This window comes from Microtus ochrogaster, chromosome 1 (assembly GCF_000317375.1).
Source record: "Microtus ochrogaster isolate Prairie Vole_2 chromosome 1, MicOch1.0, whole genome shotgun sequence".
Classification (NCBI taxonomy): Eukaryota; Metazoa; Chordata; class Mammalia; order Rodentia; family Cricetidae; genus Microtus; species Microtus ochrogaster.
The window spans coordinates 90709861-90722455 of NC_022009.1; the positions used below are offsets into that span (position 1 = coordinate 90709861).

Genomic DNA, 12595 nt, shown 5'->3' on the forward strand with positions numbered 1-12595 from the left:
TGGGTTGCAGTGTAGAGGAAATCGGGACCATTTTGTTGAAGCAGACCTTATGTAAATAAATTAGAAGGTTCTGTATAAAAGAGTAGCAAGTCCTTGAAATCAGCATTGTTCCTGGGTTTGAAAAGTAGGGGTCAGCCTGATTTAAGGTGAGTGCACCTTGTTTGAAAGCGGAGAGACAGTGTTCTGGATCAACATTGATTCTGCCGCTTGAAAAAAGTTATCAATTACATTTTTGTGGAATGAAAGTTAAAGTTAGATGGCTTATTTTGAAACTGTGGTCTATGTTATCGAAAGATAACGATCCGTGTGAAAATACCTTTTTAAGATTTTATTTATTTTTTTTTGTGTGAGTACACACGTGTTTGAGTGAACGTGACATGTGGAGATCGGGGATGATCCGTGGGAGTCAGCTTGCTCCTTCCCGTGTGGGTGCTGGTGACTGGTCAGTCTTCAGGCTTGGCAGCAAGGGCCTGCTCGATGGGCCATCACGCTGGCCCCTTGAGAAAAACCTTTCCCTCCTGTGTATCAAACACGATGAACTGACGACACGGCAAAGCTGACTTATAGATTTACCGACACCAAGTCAGACCTGACGTTAGGAGGGCCTTTGGCTGATCTTCCCCTTGAACTCTATTAACTTTTGAGCTTTTGTGAGTAATGAGGTTAAAGCTTATTCTATATTATGTTAAAGCTGAGAGCTAGCGATAGTATGAGTTTGGCTCTGGGAAACAATAATGCCGTACATCTCTCTCATAAAATGTGAAATTACAGAGCTGTATGTTTCACGATCAGCACCACTTATAAAAGTCATTTCATGACCCCAGTAGAGAGAGAAGTACCACCCTTGTTTTACATGAATCAGCCCCTTAATACAGTGTCTAGGGGAGACAAGCTCATGAGCGGTCTCTTTGTTTAAGTGTGTGCTCTGGTTTTCTTGGGCGATCAGTGCAAAAGTCCTGAGCCTTAGCTCACTCTCCCTCTGCCCTCTCTTTCACACAGCAGTGTCTACTTAGCATATGGGGTGGGGTTTCTAGTTCATTACTGCCGCTTATAGGCTGAAGAGCTCTGTGGGCTTGGCCACCTTGAATTGCCTTTAGGGAGCCTGCCAAAGCTGAGCTTGGAACAGGACGGCTTTCCCTGTTTATGTGGATTCTTGGGGTAACAGTTTCCCCCCATCTAAACTCTCAACCGCTTTGGACATTAGTTTCATAGGAAGGATTCATTCTTTAGAGTGAAATGGAGCGGCTCTCTTTGCCAGGGGCCTCAGGTTAGTAACACTTTGAACTCTGTTTTGTGTCAGATTTTCTTTTTGTGCTGTCAGGGACTTGGGGTGACAGAGACAGAAAGGAGGAGGCTGTAGTAATAGGTGCGGCGGGGCTTGTCCTGCTGCTGTGTTAGAAACAAACTTTTGAGTCCCTTGATTCTGCGGGACTGGAGGCTATATTCTTCTGACTAGGATATTTTTCTGTCAGTCCAAATGGAGCCAAGAGGAAATGTGTGTGTTGGAGTCGTAACTTAAAGGGTTGTAACTGTTTGTAAGCATTATTTATTTAGTTATTTTTTATTTAGTTACTTTTTTATTTTTTGGTAATGGCTTTCTCTGCGTCCTCCACATCCAGCTAGGCAGAACTCTGATTTTAAGCATAGTGATTTTGTTTTAGCTTTTGAACGGAGCAGTGTGTTGTCTTCTAGCAAGTCCCCTTTTCTCTCATTCTGCCTGCTGGATACAGTTTCCCCTGGGGCCTACTCCTCACAGTTACGGTGGCTCAGATGTCAGCTCAGTTTTAGTTTGGAAACCCTGGTGCTTTGCTAGATGCCTTGTGAAATACCTACAGAACCACTGAGGTGGATCGAGCATCCAGGTGGGCTCAGAGGGAACCTAGTTCCTCTCTTGTTTGTTGTGTCTGTTCGCGGGTAGATCCCGAGGTCACCCTAAAAATAAACATGACTGTAAAATTGGAGTGTGATGTGTAAGATGCGAGAGTCATGTTAATAATAATAAAGAAATGAAGCTAATAAAATTTTAAGTGCCAAGAGAATAGCTCACTCGCTTTCCTGGAGTTAAAGACAGGTAGGGAGCAATTTTGCCTCTGTGCTTTTGCCCTGAAGCCGTCGTCTCGCACAAGAGCACTCTGCAAGAGGGGCTCCATTTGCCACTGCCTGAAAGTGTGTGCTTTTTAGGAACTATGCTTCTCTGCCTTGTGTGTGTGTGTAAGTATGCATTGGTTCACGAGGATGAACTAATGTTTTAAAATATGCTAATATGTGTCTATTATTGCCACGCTTTTTTCCCCCCCAATGGGACAGGCAGTGCGCCATCATCTTCTATCATCTTTTTCTTACTGGCTTTAAAGATGAAGGTAAAAGGGAAGCAGAAATTGTGTGTGTGTGGTACATGTTTGGTACGTGTGTGTGGTATGTATGTGTGGTGTGTAGTGTATGTGTGTGTGGTATGTATGTGTGGTGTGTGTGTACGCGTGTGTGGTATGTATGTGTGTGTGTACGTGTATGTGGTATGTATGTGTGGTGTGTGTTATGTGTATGGTACATGCAAGTGTATATGTGGTACATATGTGTGAAACGTGTGTTTGTGGTATGTGTGTGGTACGTGTGTGTACGTGTGTGCTGAATGTATGTGTAGTATGTGTGTATGTGTGTGTGTTGCATTGTGTGTGTGGTGTGTGTGTGAGTGTGGTGTGTGTGGTAAATGTGTGTGGTAATGCATGTGTATATGTGGTACATGTGTGATACGCATGTTTGTGGTATGTGTGTATATGTGTGTGGTATTGTGCGTATGTGTGGTATATGTGTGGTACCTGTGTGTGGTATTGTGTGGTGTGTGTGTGTGGTATTGTGTGGTGTGTGTGTGGTATATGTGTGGTACCTCTGTGTGGTACCTGTGTGCGGTACATGCCTGTGTATATTTGGTACATATGTGTGATACGCGTGTTTGTGGCATGTGTGTGGTTCATGTGGTATATATGTGGTATGCGTGTGATACGTGTGTGCATGTGTGACGTGTGTGTGTGCCTTTAAGGTGCTGAACTTCAAGGTTCTTTCTACTTCCTGTCTCTCTGATGCTGATGCTATAAAGAGAAGGCTGTGGGCCATCTCGGATTATAACCATGTACTTTACTCCTCAGACAGCCACAGTTATTGTCCCCGCCTCCCCAGATACTTCCTCTAACCTCAAATGCTCCAGGCAAACTTTAGCTTCCTGAAAAGACAACGGGCGGGGGGGCCCTCGTTTTACTGCCCTGCAACTATACACTGTGTGTTTGCTTCCACCGCATTTGGCTATGCTGTTGTGTAGTTATTAATTATTGAATTCTTTTGGGGTGGGGTTCTAGATAGGGTTTCTCTGTGTCGCCCTGGCTGTCTTGGAATTCATTCTGTAGAGCAGGCTGGCCTTGAATTCAGAGATTCATCTGCCTCTGCCTCCCAAGTGCTGGAATAAAGGCATAAGACACCATGCCTGACTAAATGCTATTAATTTAAATCTTAAAAGAGAACACGTATCAATGTGATTGTTGATGCCTGGTGATTTTTAGAGAAAAACATTAAGCCATTTCACACACTGATCATTTACCTGTGCTGAGTAGTATGGGCACATCCTTAAGAGCTTGACTATTTTATGCCTTCTGGCGATCTCAGCTTGTTCTCCTGTACTGAGCTTTCTCACCTAGCAATGCCAACCTCTGGTTGACAATAGAACCACACCAAATGACAAATAATATGAGAAGTGGGAAAATACAAGTACAAACCAGGTTTTAGGGGCTTTTCCAGACCATGTAAACTCAAGAAATTACGTTTTTTTCAACATGAGGAATATGAAGGTGGCGCGGCAGTGTTGGGTGTCTGCCAACCAGGGCCAGCTATCTCAGCCTTCTAGCCCTTGACGGTCACAGAGTTCTCACCATCTTGACAGACTGGCCTAGCACACCCTGTATCCCTGCCGTTTTGGCTCAGGTCAAGCAGCCATCAGCCTTTGGCTGATTCTGTAGCATCATATCTCAAGTGGAGCCCTGAGCTGGTTAATTTTTAGCCACATCTGGTTTCCAGTCAGGCGCTGGAGCTGTCCCATGTCCATCACGTAGGCTATGGCCCAGCTGATGACCCCAAAGCATGCGATGCCAGTTTTTCTTTTAGAGCAAATCTAGGTCAAGGTTGGAGACTGCCTTGGGCAGACTATCCTCCTTGAGTTAGCCTATGCCGGACACTTGGTGAATCAAATGGCGCTAGGAGGAAAGTCCTCAGGGAAAAGGAGAGCTGGGAGCAGCTGCCATTTTCACTTCCTCTTCCAATTCCATCCATACTTCTGCTCACGCCTGTTCTCAGCCTTCATCTTCGCTGGAGAAGGTTTGGGAGGTCCTTGTGTGTGGTCCTGTCAGATTTTATTTAGGGACTGTAGTGATCACTGCGTTCTCTGCCAATGCTGTTCTTAACCCCGTGGTTCTTGTCCTTAACCTTGTTTACTCCAGACACTGGCCTGCATAGTCTTGGACTCACACACCAAGCATCAAGGAATGGAGTGATCCCGTCCACCTTGGGGATCCACTGTTTTCAGAATGACAGTGAGAAACAATTTCCCAGGACAGATTAGTCTCTGGGAGCTTAACAAACCACACCCTTACCAGCTCTGAAGAACCCAAAGGAAGTTCGAGCTGACCTGTCCTGGAGTGGCGGTAGGAATGGCCGCGGCAGGAGCAGTGACAGCCATAGGAAGAATGACTGCCACTCAAAAGGCACTCTCTGGTGTGGCTGCCCTTCTGAGCCTTCTATTCCATGCCCCATCCACCCCTAAAATCTTGACTAATTGTCCCCGTTTTACAGTTAGCAGCTGCCCCACAGAGTCCGGTCAGGCTAAATCAGTGGAAGACAGACAGGTTCTCTTTTTTAGAAAACATCCCCTGGTGTTTATCATTCACGACAAGTGACCATGTAAATGCTGACGTCTGTGCTGATATTCCTATCATAGGTACATCGTCAGTTAACCTCTGTCACTCTGGAAGGCATGCCCTTCCTGTCCTTTCTCCACTTGTGTGAGCTTGTTCTGGGCTTCCCTACCTCTCTGTTGATGACCAATGGCCACAGCCAGTGACTAATCACAGTGTAGAGCTTGTCTGTGGTCCATAAGCAAGACCAGTAATGGACTGGGGAGATGGCCAGTTCAGTGGTTGTTCATCTGTGATCTCAGCATTGTGGCGGCAGACACAGTAGGACATCCTGGGCTTGCTGACCAGCCAGTGTAGCCAGATAAGTTTAGAAAGCTCCAGTATCCAAAGTAAGGTGGAGAGTGAGTGAGACAGATGCCTGACTTTGGCCTCTTTTTTCCTATGCTCATGCTCAGGTGTGCAAGCTCGTCCCTACCCCCGCCCTACCCCTCCCCCCTCCTCAAACATTGCCTACTAAGGCTAGAGGTGGCCACTTGGAGTGGAGAATGAGCTCTACTGGGCTGCATTCTGTCTCCTACTGACCAAAACTAGACTTGAAATGTTTTAGACTCTTTAAGGCTAAAGTTATCAAATCACTAAGATTAGAAAACTTCTTATTTAGTTTTGTGTTTTTGTCATTCCTGCCCAGCATGATTTCCTGCCGATATAGAAAAGCTTGAGTTATTTTGTCAATCCTCGGGCTTTCTGAAGCTCTGCAGAAAGCCAAGAGTATGAGATGTGATGTTCCCTTAAAAATGTAAATACTCATTTCAAAATGTTGGATGAACAACTTATGCTTGTTTGGCTAAAACATTTGGCAAATACATTTAGAAAATTTAATGGAACATAGTAGTGTAGTAGTGTAGAGTAGGGGATGGGTTTTGTTTGTGTGTATGCCTGCCTCCCTCTCTGTCTGTCTGTCTGTTTGTCTCTCTCTCTCTCACATACACACGCACGCACGTAGAGACAGGGGAGGGAGAGAGAGGGTCTCATGTATCCCAGGTTGACCTCAAACTCAACGTGCAGCCTGCAATGATGTAGAACTTGTGATCCGCTCGCCTCTGCCTTCTCCACACTAGAGTACAGGTGTGTGCCATGACACCCAATTAACACAGCACTGGGTCTGGGCCCAGGGCTTCATGCATATTAACCAAGTTCTACCAACTGAGCTCCCATACCCGGTCACAGGCATGAGTATGGGTAATCTCAAATTTTTTAATTTAAAGTTCTTTTCTTCCCTTTTTTCTCTTTCTTTTTGGGATATCTGTATGTATATCCTCATCTGTCCTGGGACTGGCTGTGTAGACCTGGCTGTCCTCTAACTCACAGAGGTCCACCTCCTTTGACCTCACAAGTGCTGAGATTAAAGGTATTTGCCACCATGCCTGGCTAAGTTTTTCTGTAATAGGGATTTATTATTATTGTTGTTGTTACTGTTGTTGTAGTATTTGTGTGGGCCAATCCAGCTGTCTGTGTGACCTGTGTGGAGGCCAGAGGTTTTTATTGCGATGTCTTCCTTAATTGCCCCTCCATCTTGTGTCTTTCTACTCTGAGTCTCAGCCACACTGAACCTGGATTCAGTAATTTAGGGTTGACTGTGACTGTGGACAGTGAGTGTGAGCCCTTAGGAACTCAGCATCCTTGTAGCACTAGGGGACATGTTTGTGCCACTGCCTGGCTGCCACGGGGAAGCTGGGGATCCATACTCATGCTTGCCTGGCATGTGCTATCCACTGGACCATCTTTCCAGTTTAAGAATTCATTATTTATCATGCACATCTAATCAGATCGAGGTTGACAGGAGAGAGTTAAGGCAAGATGACTTTTACAAGATGGGATGATTTTGCTGGGCAATGGCGGCACACGCCTTTAATCCCAGCAGTTGGAAGGCAGAGGCAAGTAGATCTCTGTGAGTTCGAGGTCAGCCTAGTCTACAGAGTGAGTTCCAGGACAGGCTCCAACGTTACAGCGAAACCCTGTCTCGAGAAGCAAAGCAAAACAAAACAAAAACAACAAACAAACAAACAAAAGATGGGATGATTTCACTTAATACTTGAAAGACCAGTCTAAGAAAGGCCTTGGGATGTGTTTCCCACACATCCACTTGTTTAGTCTGACAGCAGTGACGGCTGGGCAGGAAGAGCATGCCAATGTCCTGAGGCTTCCTTAGAGAAGATGGGATAACGAAGATGGGAGAAACCTGGGAACAGCCAGTTTTGGTTTTTCATGTTCTCATTTAGTAGAGGTCACTGAAGGTCGGGAGGAGTGAGCTTTTGGGGCCACAGGTTCCAGTCCACTCTGTGGGGAGCTTTTGAGTTTCTGCCATTGTCCCATAGCTACTGTTTCTACTCTTTCCTTCTGTCCAATTTAGCAAATTTCAATGACAATGAATGAAGCAATATTTCCATTTATTTTAGGTTAGGAAAAGTCAAAAATCAAATAAATTACCTAGTTCTTCCTAAATAGTATTAAAGGCTGACCACCATTTCCAAGGAAAACCAAACGGTCTCCAAGCATAACCACGGTTCTCATGATAGTTGTTTGAACATTTTGTTCTTGGTCTGTACATCTGTTTCCGATGTTTATTCTGGAAGAGAGCAGTCACAAGGGGTAACTAAAGGATATTTGATCCCGAGTCTTGGATGTTATTTTCTCATTGTTTTCATTTTCTTGAGGCAGGATTTCATGTAGCCCAGGCTGGCCGTAAACTCCTGGTCTCTTTGCCCCCTCTTCTCAAGTGCTAGGATCACAGTCCTGCACCACCACTTTTAGTTTGCAAATTATTTTATTATTATTTTTATTTGCTTGTATATATATTTATTTATATATTTATATATATTTGTGTACACACACACACACACACACACACACACACACATATATATATATACACATACATATGCACATGTCACGTGTGTATCCGTGCACATGGAATGTGTGTCAGGCAATCAGAAGACAAATTGCAGGAGCTGTTTTTCTCCTCTCATCATGTACTGCCTACGGAACTTGGATTCCAAGGCTTAGCAGCAAGCGCCTGAAAACCTGCCCAGTCATCTCACTGGCCCTGGAAATTGTGTTTGATCATTGTTCTTGATATTACATAATTGATAAGTTATGAAGTTAACCCTTTAGATCTGCATTTGAGTGTTGCTCAGCATGAAGTTATATGGCCATCACAATAATAATTCATTTTTAAAATATTTTCATTGACCTCTAAGAAACGTCTCCTTTTTGTACCAGCCCTAGGCAGTCATTGTTCTCCTGTCTGCTTGGGTGTTACCTATTCTGAACAGTTCATCTGAATGGATCAGTAAATAAGACTCCTGGAACTTTCAGTTAGATGCTCAAATGGTTTTGCATTGGCAGAGGCTGCGCTTTAACCGGCTGCTGTTTCAGCCTGCAGATGTGGCTCCTGCGGTTACTAGCCTGCTTCTCTAGCAGTGGCCAGCTGCTCAGACTGAAGCCTGGTGGGAATTCCATTCCTGCAAATACCAGCTTTGTTGCTACTGCCAAACACAGATTTTAATTAAGTCTGTATTGTTCTATTTATCAATAAGACTCAGGAGTCAAAGGCTGCGGTGAAAACCTGCTAGCTCAGAGAGGCTGAGTAGCAACTAGCTGACCTTCTCTCTTTGTTGTCTCTGAAAGAGAGTGTCTTTGTGCTCCCCTACACTATGTCTCTCCCTCCTTCTTCCTGTGTGTCTTTCTATTGTCTTACAGACACCCTATGACTCTGGCAACTAGTTGCTAACTTGTCCTCCTACCCAAGGTTGATTTTATTTAATTAACACAAAGGCAAAGTAGCAGTTTATATCAAATATCCCACAATACTCAAAAGCTGCTTCTGTAAGCATGTCCCGGTAACTGTGTGATCTCACTCTTCTCTGGTGTCTGTAAGAGTAGGCGTAAGACCAAAGGATACAACGTTGCCACCTATCTTACTAAATTTAGCTATTTTGTCTTTAAGAGCTCCAGATTATTTCCCTATTTAATTTTTTTTAAATGAATGGGTATAGATAGTATGAGATGGTTATAGGTTCTGTTGTAAAATTGTTGGGTAGACCACTGGTATCAATTTTTTTGAGATGAGAAAATAATGAGCAGAGTGATCAAATGACAGCCCAGGCTGGCAGAAATGTTGATTGTGTTTAGTCTATTTTCACACCTATGGGATATGGACTCAGTATTAGGGAGTTCAGAACTTCGCTAAACAGCATAGTGCACCTGGTTGTGTGTGTGTGCATATGTGTATGTGGTGTAATGTAAGAACTTCTGAGTTAACCAGAATCAGAGCCCAAACTATCTTCAAAACCATACCACTAGAAATTAACATTGCCTAGTCAAGACAAAAAGTTTCCGTGTAATTGTTCTGGTTTATAGATGCTACTCACACATGCTAGGCTAAAGTGCATACTCTTGTTGATAGCCCTGATCCTTGATACTCATGATACTTCTGCATAGAAGCACCACCACCTAAACAGACAATGCCTCTGACAGTCCTGGCTCTCACCCTCTGCCACCCTTGTTCAAACATTCACAGTCTTGCTTATTCGCTTTTGGTTCATGAATTCTAACCCATCTGCACCCGTTTCTGTTTCCTGGATTGTGCTTTCTATTCTGAATGCTCAGTGAACTCCTGTATGTCTTCAAGATTCCTTTACAATATCCCTTTCCAGGGGCAGACTTCCCAAGTGCTTGGGTTGAATATTCCTACTCTTACTTCCTACGAGACTCCTGTCGATGCTCAGAATTCACCATCACCTCCCCTGACTGTGAGCTCCCGAGGGATACATTTGGCTACCATTGTTGCCTGAAGCCCTCTCTAGCACCTGACACAGTCATTCAAGAGGGTAGAAGAGAGGCAGTAACCTGACTGCCTATGAGTTACTAACTATGCAAAGTTTATGAGCTTAGTTTTGGATATAGAATGTGTAGCCTGGTCTGGATTAACTGTGAGCCGATGCAGATAAACAAAAAGTCTGTACTACTCCTAAATACAGAACAGCCCCACCTGGGGATTGAGACTGCCAGGGCCTTCCGTTGCGTAATGGCACCCTTCACCTTGACATCCTGACATCCTGAGGGAAGCAACGGCTTTTCTGTGGCGCAAGGCTAAGCCCAACCTACCACCTTTGCCCAGAGAGATTTAGATAAAATTAGTTAGACATTTGACAATGTGGCCAGATACCTAAGTTCATGATAGAGTTAACTATCAGTGTATGAATCCATGCTGATAAGCTACAGTCCAAAGTCATGTGTCTGCTTAACTCTATGGCTTGAGCAGCAGCTCATGGAGTATGGACAGAGGCTGTTTCTCAGTGCGTGAACAGAGGGATCCTTTGAGAACAGGTCTGTTAGTGAGGCAGCAAAGGAGACAGTCTCTATCTGAATAAGAGTGGCTCTCACCAGCTGTTTGCTATAATACATAAAATGGTGTTCATGTCTTGGAGCTGAGTAGGGATATATAAATGTGGGCCTGATTTTGAACCCTGAAAAACAAACCCACACACTCACACACACATTCACACACACATAAACATACACATACACACACACACACGCATGCACACACTCCTTGTACATATCTTAAATGGGTTAGTAAGGTAGGCTAGAAAGATGTCTCAGCAGTAAGGATCCCTGGGTACTCTTCCACATGATCTGGGTTCGATTCCCAGCAACAACTGAGTGACTAAAAACTGTATATAACTCTAGTTCTAGGGGCTCTGATGGTCTTTTCTGGCATCTTCACACACTGCACATACATGGTGTACAGATACACATGTAGGCAAAACACACATATACAGTAAAAAATAAAAATTAAAGTAAATCTTTTAAGAATTAATGAATTTGGGGTCCTGCTGGATTCACTGTCGATGGAATGAGCCCCATGATAGTGGTGGTCTATATGGATCTCTAATCCTGAGTGCTGACCCTCATACATGACTACTCTGTGAGCCCTGAGACCCCACAGCCCAGCCTCTCTCCCTGAGTTTTACTTGGCCAGCTATAGTGACATTTTGTTTATGTCTAAATAAATAAAGCTTGCCTGAAGATCAGAGAAGCAGAGCGGCCAGCCACTAAAGAATTCTTTTTACCTCTACAAATGCTCAGACTGAAGGGGTGATCCTGTTTTCAGACTGCACCTCCAGGCTTCATCTACAAACCTCAGACTGCAACTGTCTCCACCAAACCTCAGACTGCACCTGTCTCCACTAAACCTCAGATTGCACCTATCTCTATCAAGTCTCAGATTGACTGAGCTCCTGTCTCCTCCCGCCTTATATTCCTGTCTTCACCCAGCCATATCACTCCTGTCTCCACCTCCCTAGTGCTGGGATTAAAGGCAGAAGATTCCCAAGTGCTGGGATCACCTTTGTGTGAGTTCTGTTTCTCTTTTAGACAGATTTGATTTTGTGTAGTCCAGGGTGGGCTTGAACTAACAGAGATTCCTCTGCCTCTGTCTGAGTCTTGAGATTAAAGGTGTGTACCATTATTGCCTGGCCTCTAGTGGCTTTGCTCTGCACTCTGGTCTTTAGGCAAACTTTATTTGTTAAAAACATCAACAAAATATCACTACAGCCAACCTCCTCAATGTAGCATGAGTCTCTGCTTGCCAAATCTCTTGCCACAAGACTAGACCCCAGCAAATCCACCTTCTTCTTCCTTCTGTACTGGTGGGTTAGGAAGATACTTTTGCTCTGAGTGGTCCCCAAAGGACTGGCCCATGTCTGAGGGACCATGATAGTTGTAGAGTTCTGAAGCTAAAGTGGATACACTCTGTATCGAATAGGAGGCTCCTCTAGGAAGTGCTCACATGGGTGACATGGGCAATAAACACCTGGATTTCAGACGTTGTGTTTTCTGTGCCTACTTTTGAATGTCTCTCTGGGTGATTCTAAGAGTCACATGGACCCTGCTGAAACACTCACACTGTGGTGGTTTGGATAAGGGCTGCCCTCATAGGCTCCCGTTTGCATGCTTAGTCATCAAGGAGCGGAACGACTTGGGAAGGATTAGGAGGTGTGATCTTGTTGGAGGATGTGTTACTGGGGGTGAGCTTTGAGGGTTCAAAAACTCATGCCAAGTCCAGAGTTTCTTCCTCTGCCTATAGATCAATCCGGATGCCGCTGTCAGCTGCTGCTCCTCTGCCATGACTGTCTCCATGCCCCTGCCTGGACAATAATGGACTAAACTTCTGGAACTCTAAACCAGTCCCCCATTGCATGTTTTCTTTGTAAGAGTTGCCTTAGTCACAGTGTCTCTTCATAGCCCTAGAACAGCAACTCAGATACATCCTGTGTTCTCCATTTTACCCTCTGGAGCCACAGACGCAGTTTCTATAACCCTAGTTTTGGGGCTATTGGAAAGGTCTCTTATTTTAGCTGAATAGCCACAGATTCTGCCAATTTCACCTTGTAGTACTACAGCTTCCAGATATAGTGTCAGTCTGATGGCTGTTTTCAGGCTAGCTGTGGTTCCCTTTGTTCTTCCTATTGAATGTCATGCTTCTGACTTGAGGCCTGGTTTCTCAACTGCTTTTCAGGGCTGTGGCCATCATTCTAATTCAACCCTAGTCTGCATCAGCTCTGAAAAAGCAATGCAGTTTACATGTGACATTTTTATAGTAACAAATTTGAGAGAGCGCGTAAGTATGAGAGAGA

At 44.4% G+C, this 12595-nt stretch overlaps 1 protein-coding gene across 2 annotated transcripts in view; it reads left to right on the forward strand.

Moving 5' to 3' along the window:
- The first annotated feature begins 1112 nt into the window (after positions 1-1112).
- The window catches only part of Pld1 (phospholipase D1), a 186775-nt gene continuing 175292 nt past the window's right edge, over positions 1113-12595 (forward strand). For both annotated transcript variants that reach the window (XM_005343906.2, XM_013347951.2), the window contains exon 1: positions 1113-1267. The gene's annotated coding sequence lies outside the window, so the exon portion shown is untranslated. The remainder of the gene's footprint in view (positions 1268-12595) is intronic.